General features: G+C 40.7%; 1 protein-coding gene across 6 annotated transcripts in view; it reads left to right on the plus strand.

Moving 5' to 3' along the window:
* The first annotated feature begins 1,781 nt into the window (after window positions 1–1,781).
* Window positions 1,782–21,076, plus strand: part of ITCH (itchy E3 ubiquitin protein ligase) — a 57,202-nt gene continuing 37,907 nt past the window's right edge. For 3 of the 6 annotated variants that reach the window (XM_057386612.1, XM_057386616.1, XM_057386615.1), the window contains exon 1: window positions 1,795–1,878. The gene's annotated coding sequence lies outside the window, so the exon portion shown is untranslated. Of the gene's footprint in view, window positions 1,879–4,204; window positions 4,322–18,898; window positions 18,918–21,076 lie in introns of those variants that run through there. The other 3 variants (XM_057386613.1, XM_057386617.1, XM_057386614.1) reach the window with 3 other exon arrangements.

Genomic DNA, 21,076 nt, shown 5'->3' on the forward strand with positions numbered 1-21,076 from the left:
ACTGCAAAGGATGCCCAGCTGTGCAGATGTGGAAATCCAGGACAGGAACTGGTATCACAGCACTGGACAAGAGAAAACTGTTTATATAGGTGATCATGAGAGAGAAATCTCTGCTAAGCAAGGCTTGCAGAACTCATTTTTATCATTATTAATTTGAATAGACCATTAACTATGGAACTGTAAATGTACGTGTATGTGGTCAGAAATCTCTAAAGGAACATAAAGACTGCATAGAAAAACTTTAGAGAAAATAAAAAGCTCTCCAGACCTTATTTCAGCTGATCAGTTTGTTTGTCCTTACACTGAGCTGTAACCTTGGCTCCAAACTTGTTTCCCAGGGATTCCCACCTCTCCARCAAAGCTGGACACTCCTGAYTTTTCCATAYGCAGCCTCTGGCTGAGCAGCACACRCTGTTCCATGCTGGAATTAAAGTGATTTCTGTGCCTGAAGTGATGTGCACATGTACYTTGGTCACTCAGAACCACAGATGGYTGATAGGCATCTAAACAGCATCTTGGTCTGTTGGGGAAACAGTTGGARCTGTTTTCTTGCTTAGGCCTTATCAACAGAAACACTCAATCGTGGCTGTAAGAAGTCATTGGAGTTTATGTGTGAAAGACAAGATGGATTTGCACGTCCCTACCAGTTGTAAGAAAATGCTAAACTTTGCACTTGCAACATATGTMATTCTTCTGAAGAATTATTGAGGATGTTCTCCTACTCTCTGAAAACTGGGGAGCCTTTCCTCTGATTTCAGAGCATGGACTTYCTTGTTTCTCTCTGTTAAAAGAGGAAGTGTATTGTAATTTCCATGCATTCACGTATAGAATTTCCATAGAGCATTCAGCTTAAGAAAAATTACACTTGAAACAAGAAAGGTTTTATGTAAAGGTTAAATAATATCAATGGGTTAAATACCAGCAGCAGACTCTTTTAAATCACAAAACCTTTACCGTGCATCCCAAAGCCCACAGTGACACCACTCATGTCCCAGCTGATTGACTGTTACAGACTCGTGTTACCCAGGACATCCCGTTGTGCTCTGAGATTTCCCATTTTYGGTGTCACTGCAGTAATGTGGGGCCAGGGACAGCCTTGGGCTCCTCAAGGTGTTCTTGCACCAGCCGAGCCCTCAGGGGTGCTTTGATGATTGAAGATTTTTACTATACTGTGCGCATACATACATACACAGACAAATATATACATATATACAAATACACACACACATATATACTCTCTGTTTACAGAATCATAGAATCATAYGGATTGGAATGGACCTTAAAGATCTTATTCAACCTCCTGCCATGGCAAGGACACCTTCCACTATCCTAGGTGCTCTAAGCCCCGTCCAGCCTGGCCTTGGGCACTGCCAGGGATCCAGGGGCAGCCACAGCTTCTCTGGACAGCCTGAGCCAGGGCCTCACCACCCTCAAAGGGAAGAATTTCTTCCACTATCCCATCGAATCCTGCCTTCTGGCAGTGGGAAACCATTGCCCCCTGGTCTGTTACTCCAGGGGCTTGTTCAGAGTTCCTCTGCAGGTCCCTCGGAGCCCCTCTGGGCACTGGAAGGCGCTCTGAGGTGTCCCTGGAGCCTTTTCGCAGGTGCACACCCGCAGAGGGCCCACCCTGGCCCCACAGATTACAGACCCGTGTGATTTATCGCAGCTCCCACAGCTCCCTCCCGGCTGGGCGGCCCGTGACCCGCACTGAGCATGCGCGGTGCCTGGCGCGGGGCACGCCGGGAGCTGTAGTCTTTGCCCGACGGCCGGAGGGACTCGGCGCCTGCGCACATCGCGCCCGACTTTGCCAAGTCGCTGCCGGAGGCCGGGCGGGCCGCGCTGCCATCTTGGACCTGAGGGACAGGGGAGCCGCGGCCGGTGAGCGGAGCGGGGCCCGGGCACGGAGAGGGGGCACGGGGRTAGCGCTGGGGACGGGACCCTGCGAGCGGCGGGGAGACACGGGGAGCGCGGGAAGCCCGCGGTCGGGCCCGGATCCGGAGGGGCCGCTCGCCACGGGAGGGGCTCGCTGAGGGCGGACCCGCCGCTCTGGTCCCCCGGGCCCCGCGGGGCAGCTCCGGCAGCGGGGCAGCATCGCTCCCTCCCCGGGGCGCGGGCGGCGGTCCCGGGACCCCCGCGCTGCCCGGCCCCTCCGCCCCTCCGCGGCTGCCGGGGGCACYTGCCCGTCCCCCGGTGCCTCCAGCTCCGAGTCCCTTCACCTGCCGTCCTCGGGTGTGTCGCGCCCCTTCCCGGCCGGACCTCGCCAGCCTCTGCTGGCTCTGCTCGCCAGGATCTGCCCCTAGACCTTCTCCCTCCCGGGCTCTCGCTCCCGTCAGGGCTGTGCTTTCCGCAGCGCTTCCAGCACAGCCTCCTTCCCCCGTGTGTCCCCCGTGTGTCCCCCCTGTCCCGGGGTTCCTTCCAGGTGTACGAGGGTTCGGTGCCTTTGTCTCGGCCGGGTATAGCCGGACCTGGGGAATGTTTCTGGCGATAAAGCCTGACTACAGCCAGGCTACATCCCGAACTGTGTTCCCTCTTGTAAACACGGCAGAATGGCAACGCTGGTGCCACCGCTCTATTTTGCAAACACGGRGAAGTTCTGGCTGTTAACTCTCCCGCTCCCACGCAGGTTGTCTTTGACCTTGTGTGCCGGTACTATCGAGAAAAAAGCAGACAAGGTGCTCGAGGATGCGTTTCTCTAATTTGCTCTGATGTCCAAGAATTCAGCTGCTTTCAATAGCTGTAATTTGCCATGTGAAATTGTCAAAAGACCTTCTGGGCTGTGTATGATGTGGAGAGAGAGGCAGGTGTAGTGTTTGGGGTATCTGTTTTGTGGCATCCTTGACGCTTCAGGAGATATCYCCAGTAAAACTTACCGTATAGCTTAGGTAGAATTGAAGAAGTCAGAAACCAGGGTATTTTGGACTATAGTTTCCTTATATATTGCTGCTTAATTTTGTGAGTTTCTCATTGTTTTGCTTGGTTTGTGGTACCATGCTAGTCAACCTTTTCAAAGAAGTGGAGAAAAATACGGACTGGTATTTGAAAGAAGATATTTTATGCTGAAAGAGTGACAGTGAAACCAGTAAATTGCTTGTATTTACCTGAGAAACGGCACAGGCGTTTAAGAATGAATCACAGGCTGTCTTTGGTTCTGAGAGTTTCAGTGCTTAAAAACATATTGTTTGAAAAAAACAGTAAATTGTTTTCTGTTTTCTTGAAGTGAAAGTCCAAAGTAGTTCCAATTTAATTACAGTTACATTGCTGTTCACAGATTTTTAAATCTGAACTATGTCTAGTGTGCATTCTTAGTTGTAATTTAGCTGACATTTCATCACTGCACTGAATGCATTCACCTCCAAGTGATCTTCGGAATAATGTGTARCACTCAGACCCAAAGTGAGTTTTCTTGTCTTTAAAACAAGAACTTGTACAGTAGATGTGAAAGATAATGTTGGAGTGGAAAATAACTGAGACTTCTGAGTGCTAACTTTGAAAGCTTCTTACAGATTAAAGTTATTTTGGGGCTTAAGAGAGATTGAGAGAAGATTATTTATATTAATTTATTAGTTAAGCAGCATCACCTCTTTTTCTTCCCTCAGTTTTTTCTCACTTCTTTAAGTTTTTGTTTCTTCTGTCATGAAACAGACCTGAAGCATGACTTATGTTATTTCTTTGTTTCTAAATTTCAAAATGGTTTAGGGAAAACTACAGAATAAACAAGGTAATAGGAAGAAAGGCAGTAAAGTAGCATTGTGTTTTTCTTGTAGAGTTTAATTTAATCATTTTTTTGTAAGAGCTTGTCATAGATGGCTTGAAAAATGTTTCATGAGATACTTACGAAGTAATTTTCTCTATTTTACAACATGTGCAATAGGTAAGATGCTTCTCAACAGCATTATCACTATCAGTCAATCATAGCGTCTGAATAAACATCTTTTGCAAGTTTAAGCTGCTTAAACAAAGTGGTAAATGTTTCAGCCATAGTGAAGTGCTTTTCATGCAGCAAAACCAATTTAATTTCTTCTTAAAAGTGAAGAAGAGAGTCTGTAGGGTGAGAGCAGAAGAAAAGCCGCTCGCTCATGGAAATGGGGAAGCTTCTGGGAGTGTTTCTGGGAGTTTATTTTTAAGCTTTTCTTTTTGGGTGTCCAGTTATGTTCACGTAATGTTSTAGTGTTTGTAATTCTGCTGTACTTACATGTAATTGCAGGAACTTCTTTGTGCCCTCACAGCTGAGCAAAGTGAAGGTGTGTGCATTACCCGGAGGAGTGCTTGCCACAGTTCTTTATTGTAACTGTACTTTGCCCAGCTGCAGAAGCATTTTGAAGTGAGTGCTTGCCTCAGAAGAGGAAGTAGACAAGCCATGATTATSCTCTATCTTGGGAGTATTCTAGATATTTGCTTTTACTGTCTCATAACTTGAGCATTTTTAAAGACTTTCGGCAGTTCTTCTTGGGCTTGGTTGGACAGTTAGCTGAGCTAATTCTGTGTGCACATTTTGGTGACAGAAAGGTAGTTCTCCATCCTCCTCCTATGAAAATAAAGCAATAGAGAATTGGTCACTTTGTGTGACTGACTTCAGGATTTACTGTAGTGCAGAGTTGGTGGAGCTGAAGGATTGATGTTTCTCTTCATAAGAATTGCAAATTACACTTAATAGAAATGAAAGTATTACAACAAACTGGGAAGGAGCTTTTTGAAGAAGCCAAGGCCCTGTTTCATATGACCAGCTCTCAAGTTATGCCTGGAATTTCTACTTTTACTATACCAAAGCACAGCAGGTTTTTTTCTCCCCTCTGAGGAAACATGATACCAGATCTTGTTGCTCTGGTTATTCAAATAATTTTTCAAWCTTGGCAGCATGTTGCTGTTCTTTTTTTTAAAAGTTTTATTACAGTCCTCCCATTTAGGAACTGATAATTCCTGCCTTCCACCCACCTGCCTGAGCTATTCTCAACTCTGCTGCTGGGAGAGGCCTATTGTTTCAGTCAGGCACAGAACTCCTGTCATGTTTGCATTTACATCATTGATTCTGAAGCTGGRGCTCAGACTCAAATGGTGTTGTTGCTCAGCAAGAAAAGGCCTRTTCTCCTCAGGGGGATTGTTCAAGTTTGATTGTGTGGAACCTTGTTGCTAATGAAGAAGTGAAAGTTAGGTGACTTACYTTTATCTGAAATGTGTAGATTTAGGTTCTGAATTTGTTAGCCCATGATACAGAATCTGGGGCTTCCAAGAGGAGTGTGTTACTATCAGCCTCTATAAAATCTTCGTGCTCTCAGTTTTCTATTCTTTATAGGTCTATTTTTGTTTCAGGGGTAGCCTTTACACATATTTTTTCTTTTTAAGTATTAGCTGGGTACCTAGTTATCTTTTTGATGTTTTTTACTAAGGAAAAGAAAGATCAGGTGAAAGATTAAGGTGATCTTGAAATAGAAAAAGACACGGTAAAACAGGTCTGTAATCTGTTTCTGATTTATTAATCAATTCATCCAATGAATAGGCATTTGCAGTGAAATATCCATCAGGAATATAAAATTTGTGACTGGAAKCATGTTCATTTACTGAAAAATGAAATAGGCTCTTTGATCCCTTCAGTTYCATGTGATCAGGGTGGAACTTTTGCCTGGGGAAGTCATTCATAACTTAGTACCCWTTTTAGCTTTGCCTCATTCAGTGGAAAAAATGAAGGAAAGCTCGGTGCTGAACAAGCTGAAGAGATAGACTGAGACATGAAAGAGTGAGTTGTGTTAATTTTTAACATGCTTTTGGTCCGTATCCATCCTTAGTGCCTCCCCAGTGCTAKCTGACTTTTAATTATGTATTAATAATCACTACTCTTGCTTAGCAGAGTGCTCAGATAATCCAGATTTTTATTCTATTCACTGCTGGTTTCATAAACACTCAAATGTCTTAAGACTTGTTGCTCTGAATACTCTATTTTTTACTTTTCTCAKGCTCTGAGGTTTTTGCTCTCTCAGTGCTTCTCTTTTCATCCATTTTCAGAGCAACTAGATGGAGCAAGTTTGTTCTATGTAAGGATTCCTCTTCTTTATTGTTTGTTTTTTTTTTACTTTTGCTTGTCAGAGCCTGTATTAACTGATCAGTGGATCACTGATTAATTTCTCTTAATAGGACTTGTCTCTGCAAGTGTGTATTTCCTACTGCTGTAAGTATATAATTTCAGAGACTAGATAAGAARTGTTGTGACCAATATATAAAAATGTTCACGAAGTGGTAATGTGTTTGGCCTAATCTTTAACCAGGATTGCTAACTTCTGCGAAAGTGGTGAGCTGCATATTTTCACCAGATTTTACCTCAACACCCTTTCCTATCCAAGTTAAGACTTCTGGAGCAATCCTGCATGTGAAGAGCCCTTTATAAAGGAAATGAGAGAAAAGAAAATTTGTGAGTTTAGCAGATAGAAAGTGAGACTGTGACACTGACTTGCTTTTTTGTGTCAGGATCATAGCATGGTTTGGGTTGGRAGGAAAATTAAAGACACCAGTTCAAAGATCACAAAGCTGCTTTGCTTCTTAAATGTCTGTGATTTCCAGTGCATGTGTTGTCTTGAATGATGAAGTCTTGAGAGCAGTTTCTTRTTCCAGCTGTTTGAAGGGAGATAATGTGTATAATGGTAACAGGAAAGAGGAGGGAAATACTGAAAGGAGACAGTTTGATCACCTCACTCTACATGAAAGAAGTTTCCATAGCTACCCAATTTAAACAGCATCACCTGTGTTTTCAGGTGGACACTCAACATGTGTAGCATTTCTAATTCCATTCTGAGGAAAACTTAATATCCAGGGGCAGAAATTTTACAGGTAATCAACATGTTCTACTTCCTGCATGTTAAATTGAGTTTACCAGTCAGACTTGAGAATATTGGGTTTTTTGCCTTATAGAAACAAGGCTTTGGTGAATATTAAAAATACCAGTTTCCAGAGCAATGCTGCATTTATTAAATATTTGCCTGAAACAAATCTAGTTCAGGTCAATGAATAAGATATCGTGAGACAGCAGTGTTCTCACTGTTTTTTGCTCACCCATTGAATCAGGATATTTAACTCCTGTTCTGAAATCTGGTTTGGGCAGGTGGATTTGCTCTCTGTGGAGACCTGTTGACATTACTAGTGGTTTATTTGATATTCTTCATGGTTTAAAGGTTTTAAACATAGCCCTGTGAGGTGTGGCATGGCATATCATGATGGTTTTCTCCTTTCCCTTCTTTCCCACTCATCATCAAGCTCTCAGAACTACAAGACTTAAGGCACTAAGTGAGAGTTTGAGTTATTAAAGTAAAAAATAACATTTGAGCAAACTCTTGCTTTCACATCTGGKATGTGAACAAAATGATACTGTCCTGAGTGGGATATTAGAGGTGAAAATATTTTCAGACTAAGCCTGTTCATTTCGAGGCCAGGAGTTGCCCAATGAACTCTRTGTTTGAGTGGAGAAGACAACAAAACGAAATTCACAGTTAAGGGTGGCTGATGTGGGAGGTGAGAGAGGAGGGGACTTACAGRCAGTAATAATAGGGATGAGACCTATTTTGAGAGAGCCTGTGTCACAGCTGGGATTTCTTTGCTTTATGGACTTTAACTTCCTGTTTTAAAAATAGTAAACTCTATACTTCGTATTTTGTATTTCTGCCTTCATGACTTCTAATCAAACACAGGAATGTCCTAACATGTTGCAAACTAGACAAGTATCTGAACAGAATTTGGAAGAAAACTGTCAGAACTCCTCATGTGGTTCAGATTCAGGGTTTAGATCTGAAAGGATGTTTTGCTGATTAAGGTGGTAATTGCACAGTGTTATAACCCTATGGACCTGTACAGTATGAGCTCCAGTGTGTGGGTTCCCTTTTTGATTTGCCACATGATGCATGGCCAGGGAAGCCAGGAAGGGGTAGATATATGGTGTAGTGTGTTCACAATGAATTAGTCGCCCTGCATAGAATGTTTTGCCAGGGCATGTAAAGTGTGCCTATTTTGKTTTTAAAACATATACTGTTCCACAGTTATCAGGGGCCCTAGACTTTTTTTCCTGAAGATTTCCTGGATTTAAACAGGTCAGTGAATGCCAGTTTATGACTAGAATTGACACAAAGATAGGAAGGTGTGTGAGACAGGAGTGTTAAGGAGGAGRGGGTCCCCTCTTTGTGCAGGGTCCAGCTGCAGGAGGAGAACTCCCCATCTACACTGCCTGATARCTGCAGCAGCTGCCCTGCTGACATGTGTGGTGCAGTTACCTCTGTTTCACTTGCTGGTTTTGCTTTAGGAGCCAGTCCTAAGCTGCTTCAMAGGCCTGCAGGCTTCCAGTTGTATCCCAGCTGAAAGGCGAGTCCCTTAAAATGCAGGGATGCAATTAATGTTTTGGCAGATGATCATGGGTTTTTGTTGTTGTTGGTTTGTTTTGGTTTTTTCTGAATATGAAACCATCCATTTTTCACACAGAAAATCTAGGATGGAAAGACTGAAACTTTAAGAATTTAAGTTTAAGAATTTTACTTATTACTTTAGTTGAAAGAATTAAGATGTCTGGCATCTGCTTTATTTTTTTTTTAAAGGTCAAAAGAATTTTAGGGCAGCCCCACAAAAAACAAGTTTAATGCAAGTGTTGAGAATATTGAAATAGTGGTGTAGTTCTAGGCCACCTTTCTCCTGTAGTTTGTTTTATTTTACAGAGAGGCATGAACTGGAGTGTAGCAGGCAGTCAGATTTTGCAGGGTTGGGATGGTTGTGTTATCCACCCATGGCTATACTTTCATATTTGCCATCTGGTCACTTGTAAAAAATTCCTAGGAAGTAGGTAATGGACTTCTGTTGACGAAGATGACTATCCGGAACTCATTTGCTTGCAGCAGTTTGCAGTTTTGGAAAAGACAGTGACCCATAGCAGACTTTCAGATACCTTAGGGCTGACTTAAATAATATCATTACTTTTCCCCTGCCTTGAAAYTGTAATTCCATTGCATCTTTTGGATTTACTTCAGTAATRAATAAATAACAAATAAATAATAATAAACAATGTAGCTTGAAAAGTATAGCCTTTATTTGTGGCTGACATTGAATTTTGCACGCAGGAATATTACTTTATTTTGTTGCAAGTACTGGCTTCCCACTTCTGGTTTCTTTGATTCTACTGTTTAAGAATATTCAGAGAAGCAGCTTATTTTTCTTAGGGAGCAATGTATGTCCAGTCATACTGTGGTAACCAGTTACCTGTCAGAATTTCAGTGTGTTATCTACAGCAGTTCTTGTTCCCACAGCTGAGTCAATCCACAGGAGCTRTCTTACACCATCGGCTTTGCTAAAGCAGCTACAAGCTGCAAGTGTCAAAGAGCTTTCTTTCTCCAGAGATTTCAAGTCATCAGCACATTTCAGATGTGTGGTTGTCACTGGTAGTAGGCAATGATTCATCATTTCTTTGATGAGCCTTGCTAGGCTGAATTGCAGAGCTGTGCAGTCTGTTTCGATTTCATTTATTGCTCAGGACCTACAGTGATGATCTGTTTAGCAGATTTTTATAGGCAATATCTCCTGAAAGCTCCATGGTCCTTTGTATCTGTGTTAGGAGCAAAATAGTGGACGTGTGTCWGGGGCTCTCTTCATTGCTATACCCACACAGGGAAGTAGTTTTGTACTCTTTAAACCTTCACTGGTGCTTTTAGACATTATAACAAGGTACGTTGTGTGCTGCATAGTCCTGCACAAAACATCCTGAAAAATCACGTTTACGTTCATGTAGACATCAGCATTGTGCTTTTGGAAATTGTAATTGCTACTTTGGAGGCTTCCAGGTGAGATAATCAGGGCTTACATTTTGCTGGTAGGCAACAGTCTTTCCAAAAGCTGCTTTTAAAAACATTACAACTGTACAATTTTACAAACATGTAAAAACATGTACAACAACGGTAATGGCAGCTGAAGTTGTCATTCTTAGTAATGACTAAAGGTAATTGAGTAATTTAATGGTCAAGCTTTCTGGGGCTTTTTAGTTCCCCAGAGTTAAAAGCATTTTGCAGGTTTGTTTAAGTATGTGTATGAGCCATTGATAATGAAATGTAGCTCTGAGAAAGGAATGGGGAAATAATGTTGAATTAAGCACTGAGCTGTAAATAAGAAGTAAAACTAATGGCCAGAGATTATGAAATCCTTCATAGATGCTGTTCTCTGTTAATAACTGACTGTGTAACTGCTTCTGAAGGGACTTGTTCCCAAGCTGCAAGGTGGGTGGTGAAACAGAAGGTGGTGGCCTCATATTTTGTTTTACTGTGCTATTTTRCAGTAGAGAAAGTGTTTCTTATTGACTCTTCAAAAGTAATGTCTTTGAAGTACATTTAAAATAGCTGTAATWCAAAAATAATGGATTTTCTTCTGATGACAAGTCACAAAACAGCCAGTCAATTTAGTTAAAGTTTAAGTGGTTCTCTAACGTATCTACTGATACCAGTTTTTTATCTCTCTTCCCATGAGCATCGAATTAAGTTCTGCAGTTTCTGAAATTTGCTCATGATGGTTGATTATTTCCACCTTCGTGATTGGAAAATAACGTAAAGCAATAATCTGAGCTGTGATGCTGCGTGGGTATGTCTGTACTAAYAAGATAGGGCAGATAAATGTAGGCTCTGGGAAATCAGGGAAAGCCAGTGGATATGGGAAAATTATCAGGCTGAAGTGGTAGAAGAGCACATTGATGGGAAATGCTGTGTTAGGGTATGCAGCTATATTATACCTCCAAAATCAWGTTACCTGTATAAATACAATACTGAAATCAAACAAAAAATGATGCTGCCAAAAATCTCAATTGTAAGTGAAACTTCACTACCATTCTTTCCCCCATTTGGATTAATTATATAGACACCTAGGAGAAGCTTTTAGAAACCTTTAGAGGATCAGCATCCTTTAAGTGACATTCCAGCCAAAATTTTTCACACATGGGATATTTTTTATGTAAAAGAGAAGAGTAATTAGTCTTATTGAAAGTAGAAGGACAGTGGCTTTAAAGAAGCGTGGAAGAGATACAGAGCAACATATGGGTAACCGTCCAGATTTGCTTGAGTAAGTTATTATCATATAAGTTAAAATGAAGGAAATGTATGAAAATATCAACAATCCAAGATATCTCTCTGAATAAACAGATTATCAGTCATGATATTTAATGACTTTCTCATCTCTGATGTTATTTATGTAGTKATGGGATACCACAGGTTCCTAGGCAGTGGGGTGTGAATACTTTATGAGGTTTCTTATGAGGGCAAAAGAAAAATAAACCAGGAAACCAATGTGTGTTTGAAGTGTCCRGTAGCATTTTTATGTTGGGACAGTTGAACAAGTTGGTTTTCGCATGTTTTTCAGTTTCATGTTACCTGATTGTCATTAGTTGGAACTGGCTAGCACTTGGGTCTGTGTAGTGCTGGCCATGTACGAGATTTACTGAAGCTGTATTGTTCTATTCCTTATAATACACAGTAGCAATAAGGGAAAATGAAGTAGCTTTTAAAAGTGTGAAGAAATACCTGGTGTACACCTATGCATTGAGTTTTAGTATAGGACTYAGGAAAAGGTGTAGCAATTAAAATAGGTGATGCTCAAGATGCACATTACTGAACCTGAAGAAGGTGCAATGCTGATTTATGCAACCTSTGCCTTTCTGTTCAAACTGGTAAAACTTAAGCTATATCAATAACTGGTCACAGAAAGGGATCCTCAGTTTGGAAAAAAAAAAGCCTACATGACCAGCTTGATAAATGTGTCTTTAGAGGAGGAATCTGCTACAAGACAGAGACCCAAAGACAGCAAGCAAGAAGAACGGGACAAGTACAACAGGACTTATTGAGGTTGTTTTAGGGCACCCAGAGAATCACAGAATACTTGAGGTTAGAGGAGACTTCTGGACAAAATTCATCTGCTAAGAGCAAGACCAGTTGGAGTGGTCAGTGACATGTTCAGTTGGGTTTGGAATGGTTCTGAGGATGRTTATTTAACCTCTATTGACAATTTTTCACTGTTCATCCTCCTCACAGAAAAATAACTCCATCTCCTGTTTTTAAGCTGAATATCCTGTATTTTAATTTGTGCCCACTGGCTGTTGTCTCATCCCTGAGTACTGCTAGGGAGAGTCTGCCTTCAGCATTTTAACCCTTCAGGTATTTAWACACACCAATAAGATCCTCCCGATCATTCTCTTTTCCAGGTTTAACAATCCCAGCTTTCTCAGCTTCTTCCCAATCACTTTATTATCTCTATGGCCCTTTGCTGSCAGTCACATCAGTACATCTGTATCACTCATGATTTCGGGAGCCCAGAGTTAGAGTGGAAGAGAAGGATCACTTTCCTCATGTTGCTACTGATGCTTTTTCCTAATCCAGGATGCTTTTTTTTTGTTGTTGTGAGGAACCGTGGTTGGTTCATGTACAGCAGCACCAGTGTTTTCTGCAGAGTTGTTTTCTGTCTAGCTGTCCCCAGCCTTTACTGGTGCATGGGTTTATTCCTCCCCAGATACAGAACTTTGCACTTGCCCTTGTGGAATTTTTGTTCCATCAGCACATTTGCTGAGAGTGAGCTGGGTCCTGTTGTCYGGGTCATAAATGGAGAAGTTAAACAGTACCGGTCAAGTCTGTAGCCCTGGGCTGCAGTGCAAACACCTGAATTGCAACTGAACCGTGCACTTCTAATCCCAGCCCTGGGAACCTTGCCTTTCATCCAGGCTTGCAGTTTACCCCCAGTCTTGTTTGGCCTCTGCTTCATCCCCTTGTGTATGAGAATGTTGTAGGACCTGGTGTCATCKCAGCTACCAAGTCATCTTCTCAAAGAAAACTGTCAGGTCAGTCAGACATTTTTCCCCTTTGTAAATSCATGCTGACTAATCCAAACCACTTTCTTGTTCACATTATGTTTGGAAGTGGCTCCTACGAGAATTTGCTCCCTGACCACCCTGGGGCTGAGATGACGTTTGTCAGTTGTTCAGTATCAGGAACATGGACAGTCACTCATAGGAGCTGGACTTTTTGCTTTGATGTGGCACAGAGTGGGCTTCACTGATTTTCTGTAAYGCATAGAAGGAACAGGAAAAGAAACCAGTTTTTTAGCGTCTCTCTAGATGCTTGATACATCTAGAAATTTATCCTCATTGTGAAAAAAACCCATTTGTACTTACTCAGATAGTGGTACTCAGTTACTACTCCTTCTTAAGCAGTGCTGTGGTCTGGCTCATCACTTAGGCCTCAGGGAGACAATCTGTTACCCTGTTGGATGACACAAATACTTGGTGCTTTATGGCAGACTTCTTTTTACCTACAGCATCATGTTAAATTGACATATCCTCTAAATGTAAAGTCAATCTCTTTGACTAAAAATACTCTGATTTTTAAGTCATTTTAACTGCTGTGCTCTGGTTTTTCTAGTAATTTTGTACAAACAATTTTCTAGCCTTGATTTCACACAGAAGAATGGGAAAAGCTAATCTCTCCTGCTAATGGAGAGTGAGAAGCTTTGGCATTTCCTTTTTATAATTTTATAAAAGAAAGTGTTCTGAGAAAGTATCTCCTGAAAGTGTCAAAATTGAGTGAAAGGCAGTCTTGAAACAACGTGGCCAAGCAAGGTCACACATGAAAGTACCCAAGTCCTTACACAGGGAATTAAAGAAGTAATGCAAAAGAGTGAACTTGAGTCAATGGATTTGAGAGAGGCCTGTGGAGGTTTTCCTCAGAGCCAGAATGCATAGCAGAGAGAACTAGGGGAACAGAAACAATCCTCATTAGTGGTTTAATTGTTTTCATTTGGACAAGGAGGGCACTTTGGAGATGAATCCACTGAGTGTTCTCACAGCTTCTACTTGATTTGCCTTGTGAAATGAGCTTGCATCAAGGAGGCTGAGTTGCTTTTGGATGAAACTAAACTGGAAGCTGTGGTGCTGTTGGTGTGGGATTGTGGCATCCCAGTAGAGCTGTTCCAAAGTAAAACTCCCAAAATGCATCCCATGTGGGTTTTGGGTCTGCACACYTATCTTCCTGCCTGACCCCACTCCTATTGCACTGCACTGCCTGTGGGTCTTGGCACTGCAAATCCAATCAGGGGAGGTACAGAGGGAGTTCAGAGACCATCAGCACCGAAGGCTGTGCCATTGTGAAAGATGCTGTAACAAGAGAGAGGTTGACTGCAATAATTCGGAAAGGTGTGGGCACAGAGTTTTTAGGAAAATTACAGTAGAGGAGGTGAAAATGGGTCTGTAAGAAAGCAGGAATCTGTTCTGGCAAGTAATTCCCTCAGTGAAGCTTAGAAGCTGTATGACAGTGCAATTAGCTGGTACAAGCTGAAGGGTAATAGTCTTACTTTAAAATGCAGCTTTTATTATTATTTTTTTTTATTTTTATTTTCTCTGAATGTGTACAACATGAACAAGTTTTGAAAATGAMGCAGCAGTGAGAATCTTCAAGGAGAAACAAAGTAAAGAAACAATTAAAACCCCCTCAATTAAGAATAAGAGAAGCATTTATTTGGATTGTTATTAAGAAAATGTGCAGGAAAACAGATTCTAAGGTGTTAAAGGAGTAGCTGAAAAACTGAGCCAGCAAATGCTCTCAAGCAAGTTAGTTTGGAAAATCATCTCARTCTTTCAATTGAATGCCATCTGAAATGAATGTACAAATATGTACTGAAAAATGATTGCACTCTGAGAATTAAATCATGTAACAAAATAAGTCTTGTCATGTAGAATGTTTGGTTTGTTTGTTTTAACTGTTAGATTTTTCCTGTGGTTTCAGTAAAGCTGTTTGATTTGTGGTATGAAGTTCTGGCAGAAGTAAGCAGTCTTGGCTGTGAGCAATCTCTTACCATATTATTTCAGGTATCAAGAGGAATAAAATTTCTAAGGAGTGCATCTTTTTGTAATTTCATAATAAATATGTTTTGATTTCCTTGATAGGTTTCAGCAGCAGTGTGTCAGGGAGGTGTCAAAGGCCTGGCAGGTTAAGGATTAAATTTGTGTGTGTTGCACACATTTATGCCCTAAGGAAAAGGATTTATGTCTGTATAAAGCCTCCGAGCCACTCACTTTGTTGTCATTGTATCTGGAAACATTAATATCTACTAAGATGCTTTTATTGTAACTTGTATTTTGCTCATAGTTGAGCGTAGTGAATATTTTTATGAAACATTGAGCASTTTGATTTAACACTGATATTCCCTGTTTTGGGAGGGTGTTGGACAGGATGAACCCTAGAGGTTCTTTCCAGCCCAAGTGATTGTTTGGGTCTGTTTAAAAAAAGGAGGAAATTAGAAAGCAATTCCTAGAAGTGTGTTCTTGTTTTAAGATGTCCTCATATGTTCTTTCAGTAACACATTTTCATTTATGTTATTTTCAGATAATTTTTAGGTTGTGTTTTGCTTAAATGCACAGTGTGCKGAAGAACAGAAATACATGGATAGGGTCTCAGAGGTAGAGATATAAATRCAACTTGGCACTTGTTTAGACTGTGTTCCGAAATGTTTGAGAGTAAAACCAAGCACACTTTTCTCATCCTCAGTGAAAATTTTCACAAGGTTATGTACTCTTACTTTGAAAGTCAGTGCCTATTCTGTGTATTTTGTCTTGTCCTTAATTTTCTGGGTACTTCATAACAGGCAAATTTGGGGTTTTTTTTCTGGTGTATTTTTGTCTTTTCAAAATTTTGTTTATGTGTTTTATGTTTTTAATYCATTAATGTCTTTGTTTTAAATGTGTTATGTTGTGTTTTTCCTGACTACTTCTACTAACTTCTTGCATTGCAGGAAAACTGTTAAAACTGTAAAAAGATGGCTAAAAGGGARGTGATTTGAATTATCTCTTCCAGGCAATCATCAGTTAATAGATTATAAGTAAGAAAATTGCCTAAAGGGGGGGATAACGTAAAATTTTGACTTAATGTGATCACCCAGAGCAAAAATAYTAAGATAATTTCATTGCCCTAATTAAAAATTAATTGAATAACATGAATAAGTAGCTTACAGCTTGTGGATTGATGTGGCTATCTCTTCTCACCATTGTGTCATGCAGCTGAAGCAGTGATAAGCAGAGGCCTCCAGATAAAGTCTTTCTTTCTCCTTCCTGTAGCAACAGGCAGGAAGGGACTTTGGGTAAACTTCTGCAGAAGGTTCTTTTGGATGCTGTCATGGTAAGCTCTAAAATAATCTGTTGCTAACACCATCATGGGTATTTGACTGAGATGCTCGAGGTTGGGATTTTTGCTTTGTAGGAGTGTCTCTACCTTCTGAGCAAACTGAAGCTAAACATGGCTGTAGGGCTAAATAAGCTTTTATAGGGCAGTTGAAGCAAAACCTATTACTGCTTTGTGTAACTGTGTTGTGAACTGCCTTGTACTCAGTGCTCCTTTGGGTTCAAAGGTTTCCTTTCTGATAAAATTTGAGTTGTGTTAAGAAACCTGATCTCCAAATTACAAAACAAATACGTGTATTCCTACAGTCAGGGTGGGATGTTACTTGGGTGAACCATAAACCAAGCCTGTGTGCAGTAGGATATTGTGTTTATCAAGCAGCTGCAGTTCATAGAAAGCACTAAATGTTTTTGGATACCTGGGCGGTTTGATGTCAGAGCAGTTTAACAGTGACTGCTTGCAACTGTCTGGCCACACTGTGTGTGTTTCCCTGGAGAAAACTCTTCCACGGTTACCACAAAAAAAAATGCTGGTTTTATTTTCTAGATGCTTTCTTTATAGAAACCTGGAAATGTAACACATGTTGTTTTTAAAAGTGAAATATAAAATGTTTTATTTCCTGTTAGGGCAATATATGCTGATTACATTGTCACAGTCTGTCATCTTTCCTCTCTGAGGAAGGATATCCCTGCAGTTACAGCACAGAATATTTCTTTAACCTCTGTTTCCTCAAAGGTCCATATAGGACATGGTTCACAGTGCAAGGAAGTGGAAGAATTAAGAGAGGAAGCTGTATTTAATTTCTACAAGATGTGAGAATTCTKTTTGCTAGAACTTGATGCCTTTTTTGTTAGAGGTCTATAATAACAATCTAACAGTCCTAGTAACAGGAATGTTTAAGGTCAGATAATCTTTGGAGATTCTAAAAGGGTATTTCCCTGTGGAAAAAGAATATTGCTCATTCTGGGAAGTTTGCTCACTTTATAGTCAATCATGCCCAGTTTCAGAACCTTAACCTCTTAAGGGCATAAATTCTCTATTCACAGTACTGTCACCTGGTGGGTTTCAGATTGTGGGTTTGTGTTTTGAAAGCTGAAATTCTATTAAACAATTCTATAAGAAATGTGATGGTCACAGCAGAGTGGTGGGGTGGGTTAACRTTGGCTGGCTGCCAGGTGCTCACTGCCTCCACAACCAAATGTGATTAGATGTGTTTGATGAGTAAAACTGTTGTGTGCTCACACCTTTAGGGGKCTGTTACTCCATTGAGAAAAGGCAGCCAACAGTGAATTAAAACTCTTGACCTACAAGTAGCTTCCAGAAAAGGGGCCCTAGGAAAAGGGTTTTGCCCATCACAAACTTGATAAAAGAACACAGACCCCATAAATGAGCTTTTACTTTGTGAGTGTGTTGCCAATCCATGATAACATCTGGGAACTCTCAGCTACAAAGGAACAGGCTTGAATATCTGGTTTCTTGAGCAAAAAGCAATTTGTCTGGCTTTGCATGTAGCAGGGTAACTGCTTACCTTCCAGTCCCTAGATTGTAACTTTGTTCTGGTCATGAACTCTCACTGGGAAATTTTCCTGAAACCTCATCTCAGAAGCATTAGGATGAAACACAGTTCTGAGTCAGTGCAATATTGTGTTGAAATGATGTTGTTACTGAAGGTTTTTTGCAAAGAAATTTAAAGACTAAAATTAATTTCTAAAATCAGTGATATGTAAAATGTAGGAGTTAATCCAGTTAATACGGGTAAATCCAGTAATTTGAAAATCTATGTAAGTTTGTGGTAGTTACAACTATTCCAGTTTCACTGCCTTTCCTTCTGTTACCATAATACTAGTTTAATTTTCTGTTGTGAGGGTTTCTGGGCATTCTCTATACCATGCATGCCAAGTTTCATAGATGTTTTCCAAYGGTGGTGCTTAAGAACCAATCATTTTAAATATTGCTCTGTTTTGAAGATTACAGCAGTGAATCAGTTTTTAGCTTAGTGGTTTGTATATATGAATTATTGTCCTCTTTGAAATGGATTGTACCATGMGAAGGAAATGGCTGAAATAAAAATAGACCATCTCTTTGTTTTCACAAWTGGTTTTAATTATCCTGTGCAGCTCTCTGCAGTGTCTGCTCTTGCCAGCCTTTTGGAAATGAAGCAAAAGGCATATGATGTTCACRTACATTTTTCTTTTTTCCCCCTCTGAACATTTTTTAAGAGTTAGTAAAAGCTAACATCCTCCTAGTTAGGAGGGAAATCCGTTGGGAAGTTGTCTGAGTTGGTGGCAATGCCAGTTTTATCCCTTTTGTMCTGTCTGCCTCAGTTTTAGTCTAAGAACATCTTGTGATTGGGGAATTTCTGATGTACTGCTACTGAAAGTGTGAAAAACTGACAAATTGTATTGATTTTTCTTTGAGTTTTTTTATATTGTAGTTATGTTTCTTTACATGTCTTTTTTCCAGTTCTTTTATTCCAAATCAAGTGTTGTGTGTGTGTAGAAAAAAATCATATGAACTATTTCTGCTGAGGTACAGGTTTTCAAAACAGGCTTCTCATTGCAGAGAAATGCTAATGACTGAATTCTCTATAATTTTGCTCTGTGTCTCCAGTTTGGGAGGCCTGAAGACAGTTTAATTTGGACTGCAAGCAGTGTTGGAAGCATTTTTCTCGGCAGTCTGAAGTTGACAGACCAGTTTTTCTAAGCAGTGTCATTTGCACAAGGAACACCTTGTTGAGGTGATCCTTCTGTTGAGGGAAAAGTTAAAGTGAGTATCAGTGGGTGTCTGGCTACAATGTTTCCAGAGTTATTCTGCCTTTCCTTGGGCAATGTCTTTGTTTTGGTAGGCAGGGTGAAAGTTTTTCATCATTTGCAACTTAGAAACTTCGGATTCAGCGGAGTTTCCCATGCTCAATTCTCCCTTGAAGTGGCAGATATTTAGGAACAGCAAGTAATCAGCACTGAGGTTACTGTTGTATAAATAATTGTTTCTAGAAAAGGTGTTTAAGGCTGATAGTATGTAATTTTGCAGTCTTTGCTGCCATAATTTAAAATCTGTTTGTGACACAGTCATTTTTTTAATGCCATTGTAGGGTATCAGTAGGGTATCACACTCATAATCATTAATGTTGCATTGAGGTCACAGGAAATTAGTAAAACAAAACTCAGTGTGAGACTTTACAGGATAAAGTGTCTCACTCTTTACCACAGAGAACGTGGTGTTTATTTCTAAAATCTTGCATTAGTTGTACCCTCTCACACAATTCATTAAGTCATTCTCTCCCTTGTGTACTCACAGACACCAGGRCATTTCCATGAGTTTAGATGGGGTAGCCAATGTCTCTTGTGCTCCGTGGAGGATGGAACTAATGGTATCTTTCACTGTTTATCTTGCTTCAGGTTCCTGTTGGTGACAACAAACTACTTCATAGACAGATATTTTATATCTTTTGGGAGKCAAGAGTTGTTTTTTGCATCCTTTGCTTCAGAATCTGGCTTACTTYAGCTTCCATAAATCTTCAGTGAAGGCTGCTGCTGCTGGTTGTTTTTTCCCTTATTTGGAGTGTCCATATCTTTAAAGCTGCAGTATGTTTTCCTGTTGGGCTGACAGGAAATGGAATGACATGCGTGTTGTGACATAACCCTGTTGGCACTCTCCTCTTTGAAGCACAGGCTGTTTTGCTGGCCAGGCATCTGTGCTGGAGTCTTATCAGTGTGAAGGCATCCTGGCCTTGACACAAAYACTCCTCAGTTTTATTCCTGCAAGAAGTGCCCTTTGTTATCAAAGCCATTGTAACTCCTGTTTTGCTGATTTTTGCACACACATTTTCATTCCTACTTCATTCATTTCTGTTTGGGCATCTCCATTACATTCTCTAGCAGTAGAAGATTTAATAGAAAAGTTCAGGATGGTGTTTCTAKAAAATAAATTCAGGTAACCTTACTTATAAAATTAGACCTGTTGTTATAGAGGAGATGTGACTTGTGACTCTGATATACCACTGTCCTTGGAAAGGGTGCAGAAATGATCATCTGTAAGGAGATTGAACAAAAAAGTGATTCCTGTGATGAGCCAGGAGTACTGCAAGATCATACGTATTGTGTACATAGATCAGATGTGGAAAAAAGTCAAATATACAGTTTTAAGACAGGATAGTACATGAAGCTTCTGCTTCAGTGTTGAGGATTTCTCATTAGCAAGTCCACTGTTGGGCCAGGGCAGAAGCTGGACACCTCTTTTCATTTGTTTTTTTGGTTTATATATCTTGCTTTTCCCTCCTTGCAACCTCTGAAGGTCATGTCGCTTGGATTGCTTCCCACACAAACATTTTTAGCCAGGGTATTGAATTGGCTCCTGTCTTGTCTTTCAGTCAGGATCTCTCGTTGCTCTGGAGCAGCTGCCTGGGACGTTTACCTGGATAACCTGAGCATGGAGCTTGCAGGGAGCTGTGCCTGTGCTGGCTCTGATGGCAGGGGAGACAGAACCACACAGCCCAGTGATCCAGTCCCACAGCTGTTTTCAGACCCAGCATGTATTTTACATTTGTTCAAAAAATAATCTGGGCATTTTAAATTCCAGCAGTTRTATTCTGACACAGGCTGCTCAGGTTTTCCAGCCTTCCTGGTGAATGGATGTAGAGCTGCTTACGCAGTAATGGCCAAAGGGAACCAAGCTGCATTTTGTGTTAAACCTCTCTGATCCATTCCTTGTATAAATATCCCTTGATGCAAACCTCAAAATTGCTTCCCTTTGCAACGTGTACTCAACACTCTTATAATCTGTGTCTATTCTTTTCTCCCTGGTTGTTTACTCAGCAGTTTCTTCCTTTCTTTCTTTTGACTTGTTTGAGTAAACCTGACCACGTCCTTAAAACTTATTTTAGGAAAAAGAAAGTGTAAACCACTAAAACCAGCTATGTCAAACCA

The sequence above is a fragment of the Malurus melanocephalus genome, unplaced genomic scaffold, assembly GCF_030028575.1.
Source record: "Malurus melanocephalus ecotype Western Australia unplaced genomic scaffold, MMel_1.1 scaffold_1008, whole genome shotgun sequence".
Classification (NCBI taxonomy): Eukaryota; Metazoa; Chordata; class Aves; order Passeriformes; family Maluridae; genus Malurus; species Malurus melanocephalus.